Consider the following 22,347-nt stretch of genomic DNA (forward strand, 5'->3'; position numbering starts at 1 on the left):
TGCGCATTTTGCTGTTGTACAGGCCATTGAATAGGCTGCCTTACCACAACACATGTTATAGTGATATTAACCACTTCAGCCCCGGAGGATTTGGCTGCCCAATGACCAGGCCCACTTTTTGCGATTCGGCACTGCGACGATTTAACTGACAATTGCTCGGTCGTGCGACGTGGCTCCCAAACAAAATTGACGTCCTTTTTTTCCCACAAATAGAGCTTTCTTTTGGTGGTATTTTTTGTGGTTATTTTTTTTTTTTGCGCTATAAACAAAAATAGAGCGACAATTTTGAAAAAAAAAAACAATATCTTTTACGTTTTGCTACAATAAATATCCACCAAAAATATATAAAAAAATATTTTTTTTCCTCAGTTTAGGCCGATACATATTTTTGGTAAAAAAAATAAATATATCGCAATAAGCGTATATTGATTGGTTTGCGCAAAAAAGTTATAGCGTCTACAAAATAGGGGATAGTTTTATGGCATTTTTATTAATATTTTTTTTACTAGTAATGGCGGCGATCAGCGATTTTTATCGTAATTGCGACATTACGGCGGACACATCAGACACGTTTGACAATATTTTGGGATCGTTCCCATTTAGTGATCAGTGCTATAAAAATGCACTGATTACTGTGTAAATGTGACTGGCAGTGAAGGGGTCAACCACTAGGGGGCGAGAAAGGGGTTAAGTGTGTCCTAGGGAGTGATTCTAACTGTAGGGGGGCTGGGCTTCCAGTGACACGACAGTGATCACTGCTCCCGATGACAGGGAGCAGTAGATCACTGTCCTGTCACAAGTCAGAACAGGGAAATGCCTTGTTTACATAGGCATCCCCCCGTACTGCAGCTCTGTGACACAATCACGGGACACCGGCGGAGATCGAGTCAGCGGGTCCCACGAGTACGGTCACAGAGCTCACGGCAGGGGCACACACGTGCCCACACAGCTGCAAATTTAAAGGGACGTACCTGTACGCCCATTTGCCTGTCCGTGCCATTCTGCCGACGTAAAAGTGCGTGAGCTGGTCGGCAAGTGGTTAAAGGCATTTAAAAAAATTTTTTTTATACTTATCTGCTCTGTGTAATGGTTTTGCACAGAGCAGATCTGATCCTCTGCCTATCAGGCATCCAATCATAGCAGAGGACGGGAGAGGACGGGAGAAGACATAGAGTACAAGGAGCGTGGAGGACAGCGCTTAGACAGGTAAGTCCCGGGCGGGGGATGCACACTGGTAGCATTTGATGGGCACGGTAGCGGCAATTGATGGGGCCCGGTAACGGCAAATGATGGGGCACAGTAGCGGCAATTGATGGGCACAGTGGCAGCAATTGACGGGCACAGTAGTGGCAATTAATGGGCACACTGGCAGCAATTGATGGGGCACAGTAGCGGAAATTTATGGGCACACTGGCAGCAATTGATTGGGCTCAGTAGCGGCAATTGATGGGCACACTGGCAGCAATTGATTGGGCTCAGTAGCGGCAATTGATGGGCTCAGTGGCAGCAATTGATGGGCACAGTGGCTGCGCTTGATGGGCACAGTGGCTGAGTTTGATGGGCACAGTGGCTGCGTTTGATAGGCACAGTGGCTGCGCTTGATGGGCACAATGGTTGCGTTTGATGGGCACAGTGGCTGCAATTGATGTTTTTCTTCAGTTTGTTTGCACCCTCCCAAGAATGATAGCACTGTGGCTTAAAAACGCACCAAACTTGCATAATACACATGCGTTTATGCTCTTCAATCCAAGAACACTCCTTTGGTGCTTTCAGCCTGTAAACACTCCTCTTCCTATACACCTGTAAACACCTATGTGTGCCTGGACACGCAGGCTTACATAGAGGTGTTTTTGTCATGATGAAAAAGAAATGCTCAATAAATGTAAAAGCAGTGTGCATGAGCCCTTAAAGTATCGCCTACGGAGAACTTTGGGTACCATCGTTTTTTGCAACTTTAAGGCCTGATATGTTTGGTATCTGTTAACTCGACACAACACAAGCTTTCGTATTGTATCCGCAAAATTGGTATAAAATTGTGTTTGTTTGAACAAAATATTATTACTTTTTTTTCTGAAAATATTCTTTTTATAATTGGCTACGCAAATATGATGTGAAATTAAAAAAATTGCAATCTCCACTAGTTTATTTTCCAGTGTCTTGGCTCTCAGGAAATACACATTTTGGGGGTTTTACAGTAATTTCCATAAAAAAAATGCAGATTTTTAACATGTTTCTAAAAAGTGCCGTATTAGGCAAATGGTTATAGCTGAATTACAGGGATATTAAAAAGCCATGCAGGTAGGATAAGCACCCCCCCGCTCCCCCCTCCCCCCAAATACACACACACACATCAAGGGTTAAATGCTTGTTTTTTTTAGAAAGGTGCCTTTATTTACCTTGTCCCTTCCTACCCCAAGAGCCTTGTATAAATGATCTTTCCTGCAAACTTTATTTATAACCACTTGAGGACCACCCCATGCACATGTACGGCGATGGGGCAGCCACACATTTACATGATCCAGCATTTCCGGATAGAGGCCCCAATGTGCTGTGATTCGGTACAGCACAAGGGAGTCAGCATGTCCCAGCCAAGGATGACCAGGACTTGCTGATCTGCTTAGATTAGTGTTTCTCAACTCCAGTCCTCAAAGCGCCCCAACAGGTCATGTTTTCAGGATTTCCCTGTAACGACTGTGGTGATTACTAAGGCAGTGAAACTGATCAAATCACGTGTGCAAAATAATGGAGAGCCTGAAAACATGACCTGTTGGGGTGCCTTGAGGACTGGAGTTGAGAAACACTGACTTAGCGAAACACAGTATAGAACCCTGTGTTTACTAACAACACCGGGCTCTGTACACAGAGCAGCAAATCTGCTACATTGATTAGTAAATGCAGCAAACGTTACACTTGTTCTTCTTAGGCACACAGGTAATCATTTGATTGCCCCCTAGATGTTAACCCCTTCCCAGCCAGTGTCATTAGTACAGTGTCAGTGTACAGGCAGGATTATCACTGATCTATAGTGCCACTGGTGATGTCAGTTAGTCAGTCCCCACCCAGTGTCAGTTAGTGTCAGATTGCCAGCCACATCACTGCAGTCCCATTATAAGTCACTGATCACTGCCATTAGTGGGAAGAATGCACCTTACATTGGTGGTTAGTGGGAAGAATGCCCCTTACATTGGTGGTTAGTGGGAAGAATGCTCCTTACATTGGTGGTCAGTGGAAAGAATGCTCCTTACATTGGTGGTCAGTGAGAAGAATGCTCCTTACACTGGTGATCAGTGGGAAGAATGCTCCTTACATTGGTGGTCAGTGGGAAGAATTTCCCTTACATTGGTGGTCAGTGGGAGGAATGCCCCTTACATTGGTGGTTAGTGGGAAGAATGCCCCTTACATTGGTGGTTAGTGGGAAGAATGCTCCTTACATTGGTGGTCAGTGAGAAGAATGCCCCTTACATTGGTGGATAGTGGGAAGACTGCCCCTTACATTGGTGGTTAGTTGGAAGAATGCCCCTTACATTGGTGGTCAGTGGGAAGACTGCCCCTTACATTGGTGGTTAGTTGGAAGAATGCCCCTTACATTGGTCATCAGAAGGAAGTATGCTCTTTACGTCGGTGGTTAGCGGGAAGAGCACTCTTTACATTGGTAGTCATTAAAACAATTCCCCCTTACAGATAGCTAAACAATCATTGTTGACAGTGGTTACTTTCTGAAAGTCAAAAATGTCTCATTGTTTAAGGAATCCTATCACCCCTGAGGGTTCCACATAACCCTGGTTGGCAAAAACTGGTGTAAAATCGTGCAGTTATCTCCAAAAACAAGCCTGCAAAAAGATGGTTTGAAAAAGAAAAAAAAATGGAAGAAGAACTTCCAGCAATTGATCATTTTTCTGGGCAATGTTTATCTATGGTGTTTCAGGTGAATGAACTTTTTTTTTAATTCAATTAAAAAATTCCCTGTATCTTTAACCTTGTGTCTTATGTGTATGGATAGCCTTAGAATCCTAGTTGACTACTAAGGTACCTATGTACTTATATACTGTGGCCCAGATTCAAGAAGCTATTGCGGCCGCGCAACCATAGGTTGCGCGGCGCAATAGCTGTTTTGCTCCCGCATAGCGAATGCCCCTGATTCAGGAACATCGCTATGCGGACTGCAGCCTAGGATATGACAGACATAAGCCTCCTTATGCCTTCATATCTCAGGCTGCATTCTTGCGTTGGCCGCTAGGGGGCGCGGCCATTGTGATCGGCGTATAGTATGCAAATTGCATACTACCACCGATTCACAAAAGTTGCGCGGGCCCTGCGCACGCAAGGTACGGAGTTTCCGTACGGCGACTTTAGCGTAAGGCTGCTCCTACTCATAGTAGGAGCAGCCAATGCTAAAGTATAGCCGCCCTTCCCGCTCGTGAAATTTAAATTTCACGTCCCTCTTTAAATTAGGCGCGCTCCCGCGCCGAGCGAACAGCGCACGCTCCGTCGGGAAACTTTCCCGACGTGCATTGCGGCAAATGACGTCGCAAGGACGTCATTTGCTTCTAAGTGAACGTGAATGGCGTCCAGCGCCATTCACGAATCACTTACGTAAAGTAAGTGATTCGTGAATGGCGCTGGACGCCATTCACGTTCACTTAGAAGCAAATGACGTCCTTGCGACGTCATTTGCCGCAATGCACGTTGGGAAAGTTTCCCGACGGAGCATGCGCTGTTCGCTCGGCGCGGGAGCGCGCCTAATTTAAATGATTCCCGCCCCCGGCGGGATCATTTACATTAGGCGCCCTTACGCCGGGCAAATTAGCATAGCGCCCGCGCAATTTACGGAGCTACTGCTCCGTGAATCGCGGGCAAATCAAAATATTTGCGTGGGCGCAGAGTAAAAATCGTTGCCCTTTGCCCACGCAAATATTGCGCGGTTCTACCTGAATCTGGGCCTGTATGTACAGTACACATCACCACCAGCACCACCTCATCCTAGCTAATCTGAGATGTCCAGGAGAGGCAAAGGCTGAGAATTTCAGGGATGGTTGTTCCTAGGTTTCCAATATGAACTCTCCTTCCTTAATTCAGCTTCTTATTTGAACTACTATTTCTATAGTGTCAAATAACATTTTATTTAGCTCTGGAAGCAAGCTATCGTATATCATATATTTGACTTTGGAATGTTAATATTTAACTTGTACATACTGTCAGGAGCATTTAGCGTCTTTCAGATTATGGAAATATTTTAGATGTTAGCATGTAATAAAATCAGAGCTTTTTTTTATATGGGTCGTGAGCAAGTGGTGGGTGAGGGTTTTATTCTGCCCCTCTTCTCCCTCTGCAATGGCATTTCATTATTAAACATAACCTGTGTTTTCACCAAGCAGGGCAATGCAACAGGTTCACTTTATTACTACCCTCCCCAGCATCACAAACTCTCCCAACTTTCCATTATCCCCCCAGGAGCAAAGTAATAAAGTCAGAGCTTACACAGGGCTGAGGACTCCTCCCACTATTATGGCCAATCACTAAGCACTAGTGCTGTCACATGGAGTGAGTCACATGCTCCTTCATACTCAGAAGTACTTGGTGTTTTCTTGCTTTTGAAGACTTAATGGAGTGGAGAGGTATAAATGAAAGCTCAGCACTGCTAAAGAAAACCATGCTACAGCAGATCTCCCCAGGACGGATGGCGATTTATCGCCATGCGTCTGATTTTAGCGGATCGGATGTCAGCGGACATGTTACCTCTGACATCTGACGCTCCATAGACTTGTATGGAGCGCCCATTCAGGTCCGCCGAATAAACTAACAGGTGGACTCGAACGGTTCGCCTGTGTGAAAGGTGCCTTACTTTTGGTCGGTTCACCACTTTTGGGACCAGACCCGCAGCACAGAGTGCCTAGGGACCCAGCCTGAAGTCACGGGAGAGAGAGATGCAGAAGGGCCCTTGTGAAATAGAGCAAGCATGGAGAACAGAGACAGAGAGCGTTTCTTGTATCCCATAGCAACCATGGGATTAGTCACTGAGTGATAGGTGACACTAATGCATAGTGGACACCGGTACAGACTCTGTGCTAGCGGTCCCAAAATGCTGCACACCTCTGATGGAGAGTGTGTTTGAAGTGTCCAAGTGTCAGTGTAATGAAGGCAGCCACAGATAATGAGTTACAGTGTAGTTGCAGCTCACTGCTAAGTTTGGGAAATCTGCCTTAAATGTTGACTGTCACATGACCGCAGCTCCTTGGCTTGAATTTAGGCATTAGTGAGTGCAATTCCACTTGCCCCCACTAGGGCACCTTAAGCCCTGCCCACGTAGGGACTTGCTTTGGAGAGCTTTGCTCTTACTTCCTGTTGTGTTTCCAGGACAGGAAAAAACAAACTGTGGTTGGAGGGCAATAAAGTGCCACACCAATTGTAGGAAAGGCCAAATGGATTATTGAGTATACGCAACCCAGATAAGGGAGTCTACCCTTTATTGTGGACACCATATAATTGATGCGGTGCATCATCTGTCTCCAATCACTTGCTGCATCTTATAGACGGTTCTTCTTTAGTGTGAGCGACCCGTCTACAATCATTACACTCCTCATTTATTCCACTTTACAAAGTGAAAAGTAATACACAATGGCTCCAGAGCCTCTACGCTACACATCTTCGAGTAATACAAAAAGCTGACTGGGGTTTTAACCCTTCCCTACTCTATCCAAGGCTAAAAAGAAATTTGTATTTATTTAAATATATATTATTTAAGTGGAATGCTAGCTAAAATGTTTCTAGTTTTGGATAGAGTACATACATGGATCGAATCTTGGCCAGTCCCTTGGCCAACTTAAAAGCGTTGTTACCCAAAAAAAAAAAAAAAGATTCTGTTCCTTTAAAGCATGTTATATAGCACAGTGCTTGTGCTGTGTCATTTGGCCCTCTCCATCGCCTGAAATACCTGGCTGATCCTGCCAGTTTCTGCCTTCCCCCTGTAAACTGACCACGGTTTATCATGGCTGCTGAGCCCTGACACCGTGGTCAGTTCACGTGCCTCCGTCATTTGCAGAGGAGAGAGTCGGCGGGTCACATGAGCACCAAGGGGCGCTCTGAAATCAGGTAAAGCCGGCATTATCATTAGCAAACACACAGAATTATATGAAGTTAAATGAGTGGGTTAACAACCACTTTAATGCCGCGTACACACGGTCGGAATTTCCGGCGACAAATGTTTGATGTGAGCTTGATGTCGGAAAATCCGACCGTGTGTATGCTCCATCGGACATTTGCTGTCAGAATTTCCGACAACAAATGTTTGAGAGCTGGTTCTCAATTTTTCCGACAACAAAAGTTCTTGTTGGAAATTCCGATCGTCTGTAGCCAATTCCGACACAAAAAATTCTACGCATGCTCGGGATCATTAAAATTCATTTTTCTCGGCTTGTCGTAGTGTTGTATGTGACCACGCTCTTGACGTTTCGGAATGTATGCAAGACGAGTTTAAGCAAACAATCCGTCTCAAAAGAATCCACGGTTTTGATGTCGGACTGTCCGATCATGTGTACGCCACATTGGGGTGGAGATGGGCCGAACACCCCTCTGTTCAGAGAAAGAGTACTGACCCAAACGGCGAACGCCATTTAATTTTATGAGAGCTGAACTTGAAAAATCATAACTGGCCATTTTGAAGGCTTATATGCAAGTAATTGGCCATAAACAAGTATATGGGGGGGGGGGGGGGTTCCGGGTACTGCCCTGGGAGACATGTATCAATGCAAAAAAATTTTTTAAAAGATTTCTTACAGGAGCAGTGATTTTAATGATGCTTAAAGTGCAACAATGAAAATGAAAAATTCCTTTAAATATAGTGCCTGGGGGGTCCCTGTAGTTTGCCTTTAAATTGGCACATCTGTACCATGTATAGAACATACTGACAATTCTAAAGAAAAAATAAATGCATGAAATTACATTTTAATTGCTGGAAATACAATACCATTTCCGGCAACAGAAAAATGTTTAAAAAAACAGCGTGGGATCCCCCCAGTCCATACCAAGCCCTTCTTGTCTGGTATAGATTTTAAGGGGAACCCCACGTCAAAATGTAAAAAAAAGAGTGTGGGGTCCCCCAAAATCCATACCATGTTGATGGGGACAAGGATCTCTTCACCACAACCCTGGGCTGCCCTCTCCCCTATGTGAATAAGTATGGGGTACATAGTACCCTTATCCATTCACCAAAAAGTCATAAAAACGTAGTTTTTGACAATTCCTTTATTAAAAAAATAAAAAAAAATAGTGTCCCCCCCATTTAGATCCATCATAAATTACAATGCCTGCTGCCACCGCCGACCCGAAAAGAAGGAAAAAAACGCTCTGCTGTCAACTGAGGCACACCGATTAATGCCTGGCTTGCCATTTGACAGTTCTCATATAGGTAAGGGTGGGGCTTCAACTGGTGACACCGCGGCCTTGTGACGTCACTGACCCAGCATGAACTCTGAATGTCAACTATTCTAAATATATCTATTTTTCCCAGAGGACAAGGTTTTGCAATCTGACAACCAACATATTATTGAACAGAATCAAATAACACATTTGATAGAGACCAAATGTGATATCAAATGGGGGCATATATTGCCTAGAGCAGCGGTACCCAACCTTTTTGGTACCAGGGACCGGTTTCATGGCAACCAATTTTTACAGCCCCCCCTTCACATCGCAGCCCCCCTTTATATCAGTACAGCACAGTCCCCCCTTTATATCAGTGTCCACAGTCCACCTTTACATCATAGTTCCTCTTTCAAAGCAGTCCCTCTGTGGCCCTTTACATCACAGATCACAGTCCCCCTCTACATCACAGTGCCCCTTTACAGCGCAGTCCCCGTTACATCACAGTCCCCCTTTACAGTGAATTCCATGTTACATTAGAGTTCCCCTTACAGCGCAGTCCCCGTTACATCACAGTCCCCCTTTACAGTGAAGTCCCCGTTACATCAGAGTTCCCCTTACAGTGCAGTCCCTGTTACATTACAGTGCTCTTTTACAGTGCAGTCCACGTTACATCACAGTGCCCCATTACAGTGCAGACCCCTTTACATCCTAGTGCACCTTTACAGTCTAGTCCCCGTTACATCACAGTGCCCCTTTACAGTGCAGCCCCTGTTACATCACAGTGCCCCTTTACAGTGCAGACCCTGTTACATCATAGTGCTCCATTAACACTTGTGCGATTTGTCATGCGAATTTGGACATCAATGTCGCATATCAAGCTGCAGCCTATTGTTTTTGATGGCACCAATTCAAATTAGTGCAACTAAAAGGCGAAGTTAACCACTTCCCACATGGCCTATAGCAGAATGACGGCCGGGAAGTGGTTCAGCTATCCTGACTGGGCCACCAGGGATGCCATGCACATGCCCAATATATGCCAATTAGTGCCCACAAATGGGCACTGACTGGCACTATTCATACATAATGCCAGATCAGTGATGTCCAGCAATGCCACCCATCAGTGTCATCAGTGCCATCCATAAGTGCCAGTTATCAGTGCCATCTATCAGTGCCATCTATCAGTTCCACCCATAAGTACCCATCAGTGCCGCCTATGAGTGCCCATCAGTGCTGCCTATGAGTGCCCATCAGTGCCACCTGATTGGTGCCCATCAGTGACGCCTCATCAGTGCCCGTCAGTGCAGCCATATCAGTGCCCGTCATTGAAGGAGAAAACTTACTCATTTACAAAAAAAAATAACAGAAACAAAGAAAAACTTTTTTTTTCAAAATGTGGGGTCTTTTTTATTTCAGCAGTGATCAAATAGCACTAAAAGAGAACTCTATTTGGGGGAACAAAACGATAAAAATGTTGTTTGGGTACAGTGTAGCATGACCGCACAATTGTCAGTCAAAATGCAATAGCGCTGAAAGCTAAAAATTGGCTTGGGCAGGAAGGGGCAAAAGTGCCTGGTACTGAAGTGGTTAACCTTTGTTCACCTTTTTTTCTAAATTCCAGCTCCCCTGTGTACCAATATAGCATTAATGTACTTCTTTTGCAAAAAAAAAAAAAGCATTTCCATTAATTCTACACAGGCTTACCTCACTCTCTTCATAGCTGTTTAACCACTTCCATACCAGGTACTTACGCAGCTTCCCGCCCAAGCCAATTTTCAGCTTTCAGCACTGTCGCACTTTGAATGGCAATTGCGCGGTCATGCTACACTGTACCCAAACAAAATTGGCGTCCTTTTTTTCCCCACAAATAGAGCTTTCTTTTGGTGGTATTCGATCACCTCTGCGATTTTTTTTTTTTGCGCAACAACTAAAAAAAGGCTGAAAATTTGGAAAAAAAATTACGTTTTTATTTTTTTCTGTTAATTTTTTTGTAAATAAGTTTTCTCTTTCAATTACGGGCACTGATATGGCGGCACTAATGGGCACCGATGAGATGGCACTGATGGACATCGATGAGGTAGTACTGACGGGCACAGATGAGGTGGCACTGATTGGCGGCGCTGGTATGCGACACTGATGGGCACACATAGGCGGCATTGATGGGCACACATAGGCGGCACTGATGGGCACACATAGGCGGCACTGATGGGCACACATAGGCGGCACTGATGGGCACACATAGGCGGCACTGATGGGCACACATAGGCGGCACTGGGCACTCATAGGCGGCACAGATGGGCACTCATGGGCGGCACTGATGGATACTTATGGGTGGCACAGATGGGCACTGATAGGTGGGCACTGGGCATGGATGGGCAGTGTGGGGTGGCACTGATGGACACTGGGGTGGCGCTGATGGACACTGGGGTGGCGCTGATGGACACTGGGGTGGCAGCACTGATTTTTGCCAGGTTGCCAGTCAGTGCCCATTTGTGGGCACTGACTGGCATCTTTTTTCTTTATGCTTTTTTTTTTATTATTTTTTTAGACTTTTTTATTTTATTTTTTTTTCTGTCATTTTTTTTTTTTTTTGCCCACCCTGGTGCTCCAGGGTGGGCATCCAGGGTGGGCAGTGTGGCGATCCGAGGGGGGGCTGCGCTGATAAACAATCAGCGCTAACCCCCCCTGTCAGGAGAGCCGCCGATCGGCTATCCTCTACTCGCGTCTGTCAGACGCGAGTGAGGAAGAGCCATCGACGGCTCTTCCTGTTTACATCGTGATCAGCCGTGGTTGGACACGGCTGATCACGTGGTAAAGAGTCTCCGCCGGAGGCTCTTTACCGAGATCGGAGATGCAGGGTGTCAGACTGACACCCCGCATCACCGAGATGCGCGCCCCCACGGGCGCGCGCGGCATGAAATCCTGCAGGACGTTCTAGAACGTCCTGTCAGGATTTCATAACCACTTCCCGGACGTAAATCGGCCATAGGCCGGGCGGGAAGTGGTTAATCACTCTGCTTGATTACTTCTGCCTTACTTCCTGGTCAGACTTTAGATCATGACACAGGAAGGAGTTGACCAGCTGATCTCATTAGCACACATCCTGCATCATCTACCCTCAGCTGGTCAACTCCTTCCTGTGTCATGACCTGAAGTCTGTCCAGTAAGTAAGGCAGAAGTAATCGAGCATTGTGTTTAAACAGCTATGAAGAGAGTTAGGTAAGTGTGTGTAGAATTAATGAAAAGCTGTTTTCTTTTTGCAAAATAAGTAAATTAATGCTATATTGGTACATAGTGGAGCTTAAAAAAAAAAAAAAATAGGTGAAACACAAAGGTGAAAAGTGGCAGCAACTTTGAAAAGGTGCTCTGGTGCGCCTTTTGATGCGACTTAGATCCATTGAGTGTAGAATTGGGTCAAAGTCTTGCCTCCAATGTCGCACTGGAAATCGTGCGACTTTGGAGTAACGCTAGTGTGAATGGAGCCTAACAATAAAATAAGGATAAACAGCATAGATTATTTTATATGTACAGTATATAATGTAAATGAGTGCTTCCATGGTAGTGCGCGTTTCCAGTAGCGTCCGTAAAATTCCTACACCCCAGCAATCTATTCACAGAGCTCCTTTGTCTATATACCTAAGAAGGAGACAGCTGGGGTGTTAAAAGTGTCTGAGGGGTCAGCATACCAAACATAGTACAAGGCAACCTGGCTGTATACTGTCCTGACTCCTAAACTCCACGGAGAAAGAGTTGTCAGCCTACATCAGAATACATCCCTTCCTAGTAAACCATGGAAAACGTCAACGAACGTCTGCAAAGCCCATAAATATAAGTCCGCGGGGAGTGTGGAACACAAGGAAACAATTACTCTCTCTTGTGTCTCCCTCCCCATGGAAAGCCATCAGTCATGTTCTATTACCCCCCCAGGCTTGGTGTATAAGGGGACCAAGGCTCCGATCAGAGGTGCGCAGTGTCTCCAGACTAGAGAGGGCTTATTTATCATATACAACGCTGCTGATTATTTAACATACATTAAGCCCTGGCAGTATATACAATCATCACTCAATAGCAGGGGCGGACTGACAACTCATGGGGCCCCCGGGCAATAGGAGATTATGCGGCCCCCAGGCAATAGGAGATTTTGGGGCCCCAGGGCAATAGGAGATTATGGGGCCCCCAGGCAATAGATTATGGGGCCACACAGTATACACACACACTATACATACACATAGAATACACATACACACACACTGAAAAGTTACTGGAGAGGCGGGGCAGCTATAATCTTGGGGCCAGATTCTCGTAGAATGGCGTATCTATGCGGTGGCGTTACGTATCCGATTAACGTTACGCCGCCGCAAGTTTTTCAGGCAAGTGCTTTATTCACAAAGCACTTGCCTGTAAAGTTGCGGCGGCGTAGCGTAAATCACGCGGCGGAATTCAAATTCGGCGGGTAGGGGGCGTGTATCATTTAAATGAAGCGCGTCCCCACGCCAAACGAACTGCGCATGCGCTGTCCCTAAAATATCCCAGTGTGCATTGCTCAAAATGACGTCGCAAGGACGTCATTGGTTTCGACGTGAACGTAAATGACGTGCAGCCACATTCACGGACGACTTACGCAAACGACGTAACTTTTTAAAATTTCGACGCGGGAATGACGGCCATACTTAACATTGTTGCGCCGCACTTAGGCCACCATATAGCAGGGGCAACATTACGCCGGGAAAAGCCTAACGTAAACATCATAACTTTACTGCGTCGAACGCGCGTACGTTCGGGAATTCGCGTATCTAGCTAATTTGCATACTCAATGCGGAAATCGACAGAAGCGCCACCTAGCGGGCAAAAAAAAAATTGCAGTTACGATCCGACGGCGTAAGAGACTTACGCCTGTCGGATCTAATGGATATCTATGCGTAACTGATTCTAAGAATCAGTCGCATAGATACGACGGGCCAGATTAGGACTTACGACGGCGTACATGGCGCTGCGCCGATCCTAAGTCCTTTAAGAATCTGGGCCTTGGTATTTTTAGACCAAAAGGATGTCGGTAAGGGACATTTTTAAGGGACAGATGGAAAAAAACACAGATTTTTATATACTGTCCCTGGTTTCACTGAGGCTGGCAACCCTGATGGGGCCCCCTAGAGGGATGGGGCCCTCGGGCAGTACCCGGGTGCCCGAATGGTCAGTCCGCCCATGCTTAATAGAATGGTGGGCCCAGCAGAGGTATGGCAGGGACTGTAATCAAGGACAATCATCCAACCATACATCACTCATACATTCCCTTATGTCTGGACTTCACTCACATCACATGGCCCACATCTTATTAGCATGGGTTTTTATAGCAATTGAAGTGGCACAAAAGTCGAGTCAATTGTTCAATTCTGCAGCTAGGTCAGCCATAACTTACCTGATACAATGGCCCAATGGGTAAGAACTGGGCATCTGGGGATACCCTACACAATCTCCCTAATCTCCAAAACTCTGTAACAAAGATAATCCTAAACAATTACAGTAAAACCTTGGTTTGAGAGTAACTTGGTTTGAGAGCGTTTTGCAAGACAAGCAAAATGTTTTAATAAATGTTGCCTTGATATACAAGCGATGTCTTGATATAAGAGTAGCGTCATGTCACAACTGAGTATAAAAAAGAAGAGAGGAGCCTCTAAGTGTAGCAATATGGTTACATTTAACCACTTAAGGACCGCCTCCTGCACATTTACGTCGGCAGAATGGCACGGCTGGGCACAGGCACCTACCTGTACGTTCCCTTTAAGTGCCCAGCCGTGGGGCGCGCCCGCGACCCGGTCCGAAGCTCCGCGGCCGCAGAACCCGTGGACCCGATCACCGCCGGTGTCCCGCGATTGGTCACAAGACCTGAAGAACGGGGAGAGGTGTGTGTAAACAGTGGCAATGTCACTGATCGTCTTTTCCCTGATATAGGGAAAGGCGATCAGTGATGTCACATGTCCAGCCCCTGTCCCCCTACAGTTAGAAACACATATGAGGTCACACATAACCCTTACAGTGCCTCCTAGTGGTTAACTCCTAAACTGCAATTGTCATTTTCACAGTAAACAATGCTTTTTTATAGCAGTTTTTGCTGTGAAAATGACAATGGTCCCAAAAATGTGTCAAAATTGTCCGATGTGTCCACCATAATGCCGCAGTCACGAAAAAAAATGCTGATCGCCGCCATTAGTAGTAAAAAAATATATATTAATAAAAATGCCATAAAACTATCCCCTATTTTGTAAATGCTATAAATTTTGCGCAAACCAATCGTTAAACGCTTATTGCGATTTTTTTACCAAAAATATGTACAAGAATACGTATCGGCCTAAACTGAAAAATAATGTTTTTTTATATCTTTTTTGGGGATATTTATTATAGCAAAAAATATAGATTTTTTTTTCAAAATTTCGTTCTATTTTTGTTTATAGCGCAAAAAAAAAAAAAAACAGAGGTGATCAAATACCACCAAAAGAAAGCTCTATTTGTGCAAAAAAAAGGACGCCTATTTTGTTTGGGAGCCACATCGCACGACCACGCAATTGTTAGTTAAAGCGACGCAGTGCTGAATCGCAAAAACTGGCCAGGTCCTTTACCTGCATAATGGTTCGGGTCTTAAGTGGTTAATGAAGGTACAACATTCAGCAACTTATTGCTACACTTAGAGGCGCCTCTCTTCTCTTTTATACCCTGTAAATAAAATGCTTTGATATACAAGTGCTTTGGATTACAAGCATGTTTCTGGAATTAATTATGCTCTCAAACCAAGGTTTTACTGTAGTACAAATTCAGACAGACTGGTCCTTGTACCGTATTTTCCGGCGTATAAGACGACTTTCTGGATGCAAAAAAATGCATCCAAAGTAGGGGGTCGTCTTATACGCCGGGTACGGTCTCCGTGCTGCAAGAGCGTCAATGATTTAAAAGACGCTTCTTCTCCTCAGAGTGTTCTGTGATAGGTGGAACACAAATCTTCCCAGCAGTGCCTCTGTTCTGTGTTCCTCCTATCACAGATGCCTTCTTATCCTCGGACGAGATGAGAAGACGTCCGTGATAGGCGGAACACAGAACAGAGGCGCTGCTGGGAAATTTTGTGTTCCGCCTAACACAGGACAGTCTGAGGAGAAGGCACGTCTTTTAAATCATTGACGCTCGCAGCACGGAGACTGTCACCGCACCGCAGCGCACCATTCAGAAAAAAAGTGATGGCAGTTTGCAGTGATTGCAATGATTGCACTGGGGGACAAGTTCAGGCACAGTGGGGGCAAGCTCAGGCACAGTGGGGGCAAGCTCAGGCACAGTGGGGGCAAGCTCAGGCACAGAGAGGGGCAAGCTCAGGCACAGAGAGGGGGCAAGCTCAGGCACAGAGAGGGGGCAAGCTCAGGCACAGAGAGGGGGCAAGTGATGGCACAGTGAGGGGGCAAGTGATGGCACAGTGAGGGGCAAGTGATGGCACAGTGAGGGGCAAGCTCAGGCACAGAGAGGGGGCAAACTCAGGCACAGAGAGGGGGCAAGTGATGGCACAGTGAGGGGCAAGTGATGGCACAGTGATTGGCAAGTGATGGCACAGTGAGGGGCAAGTGATGGCACAGTGAGGGGCAAGCGGGGGCAAGTGATGGCACAGTGGGGGCAAGTGATGGCACAGTCAGGGCATGTAATGTAATGACACAGTGAGGAATGTAATGTAATGGCACAGTGAGATTTGAAAAAGCCTGTTTCTGTCAGCGGTTCTGGCTACCCCTCAGCTTAGTCTTATACAGCGAGTAAATATCCCAAAACCAACATTTTTCCTGGAAAATTAGGGGGTCGTCTTATACGCCGGAAAATACGGTACTACATAATTGATGGAGGACCTAATGGTGGTCATACTACCCATTTTATTATGTGATCAATTCAATAAAATCGGAAAACAGTTAAATAACCATGACTTCTCTTCCAATCGATTAAAGCTGGCCATACCCTAGGAGGTTTTTCATGAGAACCTTCAATGATATGACAAATGTTGTCGAGCATACTTAAAAAAACATTTGCTGTTAACATTTGATTTTGGGATGAATGGACTTTCCAGAATGAAAACCACATTCACTGAAAAAAAAAATCCTTCATTTGAGAAAGTATCTCCTTCAAATGTTCTATCACTGTGGTCAAAAATGACCAATTTGAGTCCACTAATAATAAATAATAAATATTCTTACAAGTATATGGCCAGCTTTAGACCCCATACACACTATTAGTTTTTCTGCAGATTGTTGCCTTCAGAATTACAAAAAACATCTAATATGAGGTCAAACCTTAAAAGTTTCAATTTGTATGCAATCAGGCTGGCCCTTGTACTTCATGGTTTTGGGGAATCTGAAGAGAAAACTCTGCAGAAAATTCAATAGTGTGTGTAGGTTGGACAATGGTGTGACATCAGATTTTCGCATGGTCAGTACACAAATCAGTCACACAAAAGTTGAAAGTACAAACACGCATGCTCGGAATCAGTGCTCACCAAACACAAAATTAGCAGAAGGGGCCCAAAGGGTGGTGCTCAAGAGCTGAAATTCCTCGTAGTACGTCACTACGTTTCGTGTTTGTGGCACAATTGTGTGACGTTAGTATGCAAGACAAGATCCTGGCACACGCTTTTTTGACAAAAATCTGATGCTCAGTTGGCCAACAATCGTTCCGTGTGGACGAGGCTTTAGACTCATTTTACATCAGATTTGACCAAACTGAGTCAATCAACCATGGCAGAAAGTTATCAATCATATTGATGCTTTGGTCATGCCTCTGGTCATATTTTGATTGATCGGATTATGAGACTGCGTGATTGAAATGGAGAGGTGGTTGATAACTTTACGATCAGATCTTCCAACTGTCGGTGGAACTCCACTTCCCTGTGTGTGGCAAATACTGATCAATTGGGTTGTTGACTATCAATCAATTACTCCTATCAGGAGAGATCCATTAGAAGATAAATGGATCTTTTATTCAAGCATATAAGGCCACCATTAGGAAGAGAGTACAATTGGATTGCATAGAGCAGGGGTTAACAAATTTGCTTGGAATCTAGGAGCCAGCTAAAAAAGTTAGGAGCGAGAAACGCGCCCCGTCGCGCCGAGCTTGCGCGCAGAAGTGAACGCATACGTGAGTAGCGCCCGCATATGAAAACGGTGTTTAAACCACACAAGTGAGATATCGCCGTGATTGGTAGAGCGAGAGCAATAATTCTAGCCCTAGACCGCCTCTGTAACTCTAAACATGCAACCTGTAGAATTATTTAAACGTTGCCTATGGAGGTTTTAAAGGGTAAAAGTTTGTCGCCATTCCAGGAGCGGACGCAATTTTGAAGCGTGACATGTTGGGTATCAATTTACTCGGCGTAACATTATCTTACACAATATAAAAAAAAATTGGGCTAACGTTACTGGTGTCTTATTTTTTTATTAACAAAAGTGTATTTTCCCCCCAAAATAGTGTGCTTGTAAGACCGCTGCGCAAATACGGTGTGACAGAAAGTTTTGCAACGACCGCCATTTTATTCTCTAGGGTGTTAGAATAAAAAATATATCTAATGTTTAGGGGTTCTAATTAGAGGGAAGGAGATGGCAGTGAAAACAGACAGGGGAAGCTCCATTAGCATTGCTGGTTGTCTTGTCATACCAACGGCCACCACAAGATGTCGCCAGATCACAGAAGGAAGCATAGGCCTGCAGAAGGCCGCAAAGCCGCGGCCTCAATTCCCGGCCAGGGCGGCCTGACGCAATCGCGCGGAGGGGGAGGTGGAGCGCACGGAGACACAGGATACCCCAGCTGTGCCACCCCAAGCGTCAGGTCGCTAATTCTAGTCGCAATTGTGACCTGGCGCCTGGGTTTTGTCTAACCCTGGCATAGTGCATGGCCCACCTTAGGAGGAGATAACAATCAATGTTGGAATCGGTCAATAATTTTTTTTATTTATTTTATGGTGGAGAATGCGGGCATCGATCCCACTACCTCATAAATGATTTCATCATGGCCGTGATTGGATGGCCCAATGGGAGACATGGGTTTGATTTAGACTGTATAGGGCAGTGATAGCGAACCTCAGCACCCCAGAAGTTTTAGAACTACAAGAAATCTCAGCTAGTCCTACATGCTACAATTTCCACACTAAACATTGAGGATGAAGGATTTTCCTTGTCAGCCATTGTATTCAGACAACCGGCACCCACAGCTGTCTAAATACATGAACAATGACTGCATCTGACTTTAACAATGTCCTGCCACCTAGCTCCTGCAATTCATCAATCACAATTTATCAAGCCGGGGCTGCTGACAGGGCCATCCATGGCTGCAATTCATGACAAATGTATGGCAGGTTCAAGTAACTGTTAACTCACAGAGGTTTGGCACCAGGATAAGGTAGATTAAAAAAAGTGACAGTTATTTTCAGCTGTAGAGACCAATGAGATTCGAACATGGCAGTCACATGGATGAAATATAGCTCCTTATCCTGGGAGTTAAAGCTTTGTGAATTGAGTCTTGTACCTCTCATGTGCGCCATTCATCCGTAAAAAGAAAATAACCACCAACTGAGCTCTGGCAGATTGGTTATACACACAACATTGACTAAACCTTCTTCTGTTAATGTGCCCAACCGCGTCCCCTGACTGTCACATACTGCTTGGACGTTTATTGTCACTGCAAAGTCTTTATGGCGATTCTGTAAAAGTGGATGTTGCCCATATAGACCAAAGTCCAGATCGTTGGAGGAATCAAATTGGTTGGAATAGGCAATACCACTTTTTAAGCTCACCATAAATGTTCCAATCTGATTGTACAATCTTTCTTATACAAATATGTAGTGCAGGGGGCTGCCTGATTGGATACAAATTGACTGAGGCGGGGTTCACACTATTGCGAATTGGATGCAATTTCTCTGCATCCGAATCGCACAGCAGGAGATTGTGACCTTCTCTCTATAGAGATGGGTCACACATGGTGCTCCCGTCTTTTGTTCCGTTTCAGGTCTGAATTCAGCCAAAAATTCTGTCTGAAATCAGACCTGATACGGTGATTGGAGACGCGCCGGACTACTGCTGTGCGCCGCTGCGTGTTCTAGTGTGAGCCCAGCCTGAAAAGATTTGTTTTTATAGATGTAAAGTTGATTGTACAAAAATGATATGGTAAGAATATCACCTGCTTTATCCTATTATAGTATATATGTCAGAGTGCTTGTAATACATGAAACACGGACATCTCTATCAACGTTCTCATACAATACTGAATAATCTAGAAGCGGAGGGGGGCTGTTATATAACCATGATATAATGTATCTGACGCCATTATTTAGTTACTGCCCCCCATCACATTTCAGCTTCTACTGTATAAAACACACATTTGTTCTGTCCATTGTAGAACTACAAGTTCCAGCATTACCTGTTAGAGCTTGGTATGGTCCAGCAGTTGTAGTGCTACAATCTGCACTGATCCAATGGTGACTCGGGTCAGTGAGAATTCCTGAGCTTGTCATTGGACGTATACAACACAGAGATTACTAAGGATCCACTTACACTGAGATTACTAAGGATCCACTTACACTGATATTACTAAGGATCCATTTATACTGAGATTACTAAGGATCCATTTACACTGAGATTACTAAAGATCCACTTACACTGAGATTACTAAAGATCCATTTACAATGAGATTACTAAAGATCCATTTATACTGAGATTACTAAGGATCCATTTACACTGAAATTACTAAGGATTCATTTACACTGAGATTACTAAGGATCCATTTACACTGAAATTACTAAGGATTCATTTACACTGAGATTACTAAGGATCCATTTACACTGAAATTACTAAGGATTCATTTACACTGAGATTACTAAGGATCCATTTACACTGAGATTACTAAAGATCCACTTACACTGAGATTACTAAGGATCCATTTACACTGAGATTACTAAAGATCCATTTACACTGAGATTACTAAGGATCCATTTATACTGAGATTACTAAGGATCCATTTACACTGAGATTACTAAAGATCCACTTACACTGAGATTACTAAAGATCCATTTACACTGAGATTACTAAAGATCCATTTATACTGAGATTACTAAGGATCCATTTACACTGAAATTACTAAGGATCCATTTACACTGAGATTACTAAAGATCCATTTACACTGAGGTAAGGTTACTAAGGATCCATTTATATTGAGATTACTAAGGATCCATTTACACTGATATTACTAAGCATCCATTTACACTGACATTACTAAGGATCCATTTACACTGATATTACTAAGGATCCATTTACACTGAGATTAATAAGGATCCACTTACACCGAGATTACTAAGGATCCATTTGCACTGACATTACTAAGGATCCATTTATATTGAGATTACTAAGGATCCATTCACACTAAGATTACTAAGGATCCATTTACACTGAGATTACTAAGGATCCATTTACACTAAGATTCCTAAGGATCCATCTACAGAGAGATTACTAAGGATCTGTTCTCTTTCTTTCCGTCGGACTTCCAACGGACTCACAGCGGAAGTCTGACCGTGTATACAAGGCATTAGGATCCATTTACACTGAGATTACTAAGGATTCACTTACACTGAGATTGCTAAAGATCCATTTACACAGAGATTACTAAGGATCCATTTACACTGAGATTAGTAAGGATCCATTTGCACTGAGGTTACTAAGGATCCATTTACACTGAGGCTACTAAGGATCCATTTACAGATAGATTATTAAGGATCCATTTACAGATAGGTTACTAAGGATCCATTTACCCTGAGATTACTAAGGATCCATTTACATTGAGATTACTAAGGATCCACTTACAGTCTTACACTGAGATTACTAAAGATCCATTTACAGAGAGATTACTAAGGATCCATTTACACTGAGATTACTTAGGATCCATATACACAGAGATTACAAAGGATCCATTTACACTGTTGCATTTTAATGCATGTGTTAGTAGTCTACCACAATAAAGATAATTTTTTTCCTATCTCAGCACAATAAATAATGAAAATGAAAAAGAAATCCCTTTTTCTTAGTGCATTGGCCCATAGTAGTCAATTGCAGCATCCCAAAATGCACATCACATGGGGTTTGATGCGTTAGCTACAGGTATTTACAAGCCTTGGTCAATGGCTGTTAACCCTATCCTCGGCAAATTCGAAAATTCTAAAACGCGTTGAAATTTAGCATCAACACAAACGCACATTGACTCATGACAAACGCGCTTTCCTAATGCTACACAAAAGCGCACAGATCTAAACGGTCTCTTAAGGTTACAAACTAATCCCAAGTCACTGCAGTCCGTTTCCTAGCAATGCAATGAAAAGAGCCAAAATAGCAAATTAGGGAATGCTGCTTGCCAAGAAGGAACGATCAAAGTGGACTTAATGAACGAATGTTTCCAAATGTGTCCTATGTGAAGCGTACTCGTACCATGACTCGGAACGTCTCGCCAAAAGACTGAGTCTAGGCTGGGAGCCCTGTGTCCCATACAGAGTAGGAAATATTTCCTCTAAATACTGCAGAATGAAAGAAGAAAATCTACAAGAAGTGTCCCAGAGGCATCCCATAAGGCAGTGTATAAATGAGAGTAAATGGGGTCCTTACTGTGATGTGCGTTCACCTTCTCCGCTCTAGTCTTGCTTTGCACAGCGCTGGGATCTCTTCAGGTTTTTAATTCTGGGAGGTAAAAAAGAGCCCCTCCCATTCTGAAATTGGAACTTCTGCAAGCAGCCTAAAGAACAACACAGATTAGCATTACAGCTGTCACCGTCTCCCGTCTACAGAGGTGGATGGAGGAGGGGTCCACACAGCCTGCCATGGGATGCTTTAATAACCATAGACCAGCAGATCTTACAAGTCTCAGTGCATCTATCCAATCAAACAAATCCCTTCTGCTTCAGGAAATGATAGATAGATTTTCTCATCAATCTCTTCTGATAGG

General features: G+C 44.3%; 1 protein-coding gene across 3 annotated transcripts in view; it reads right to left on the reverse strand.

Moving 5' to 3' along the window:
• The window catches only part of MATN4 (matrilin 4), a 103,028-nt gene extending 80,926 nt beyond the window's left edge, over nucleotides 1-22,102 (reverse strand). For all 3 annotated transcript variants that reach the window (XM_040331616.1, XM_040331617.1, XM_040331614.1), the window contains exon 1: nucleotides 22,011-22,102. The gene's annotated coding sequence lies outside the window, so the exon portion shown is untranslated. The remainder of the gene's footprint in view (nucleotides 1-22,010) is intronic.
• Between the last annotated feature and the right edge of the window lie 245 nt (nucleotides 22,103-22,347).

Source organism: Rana temporaria, chromosome 12 (assembly GCF_905171775.1).
Source record: "Rana temporaria chromosome 12, aRanTem1.1, whole genome shotgun sequence".
Lineage (NCBI taxonomy): Eukaryota > Metazoa > Chordata > Amphibia > Anura > Ranidae > Rana > Rana temporaria.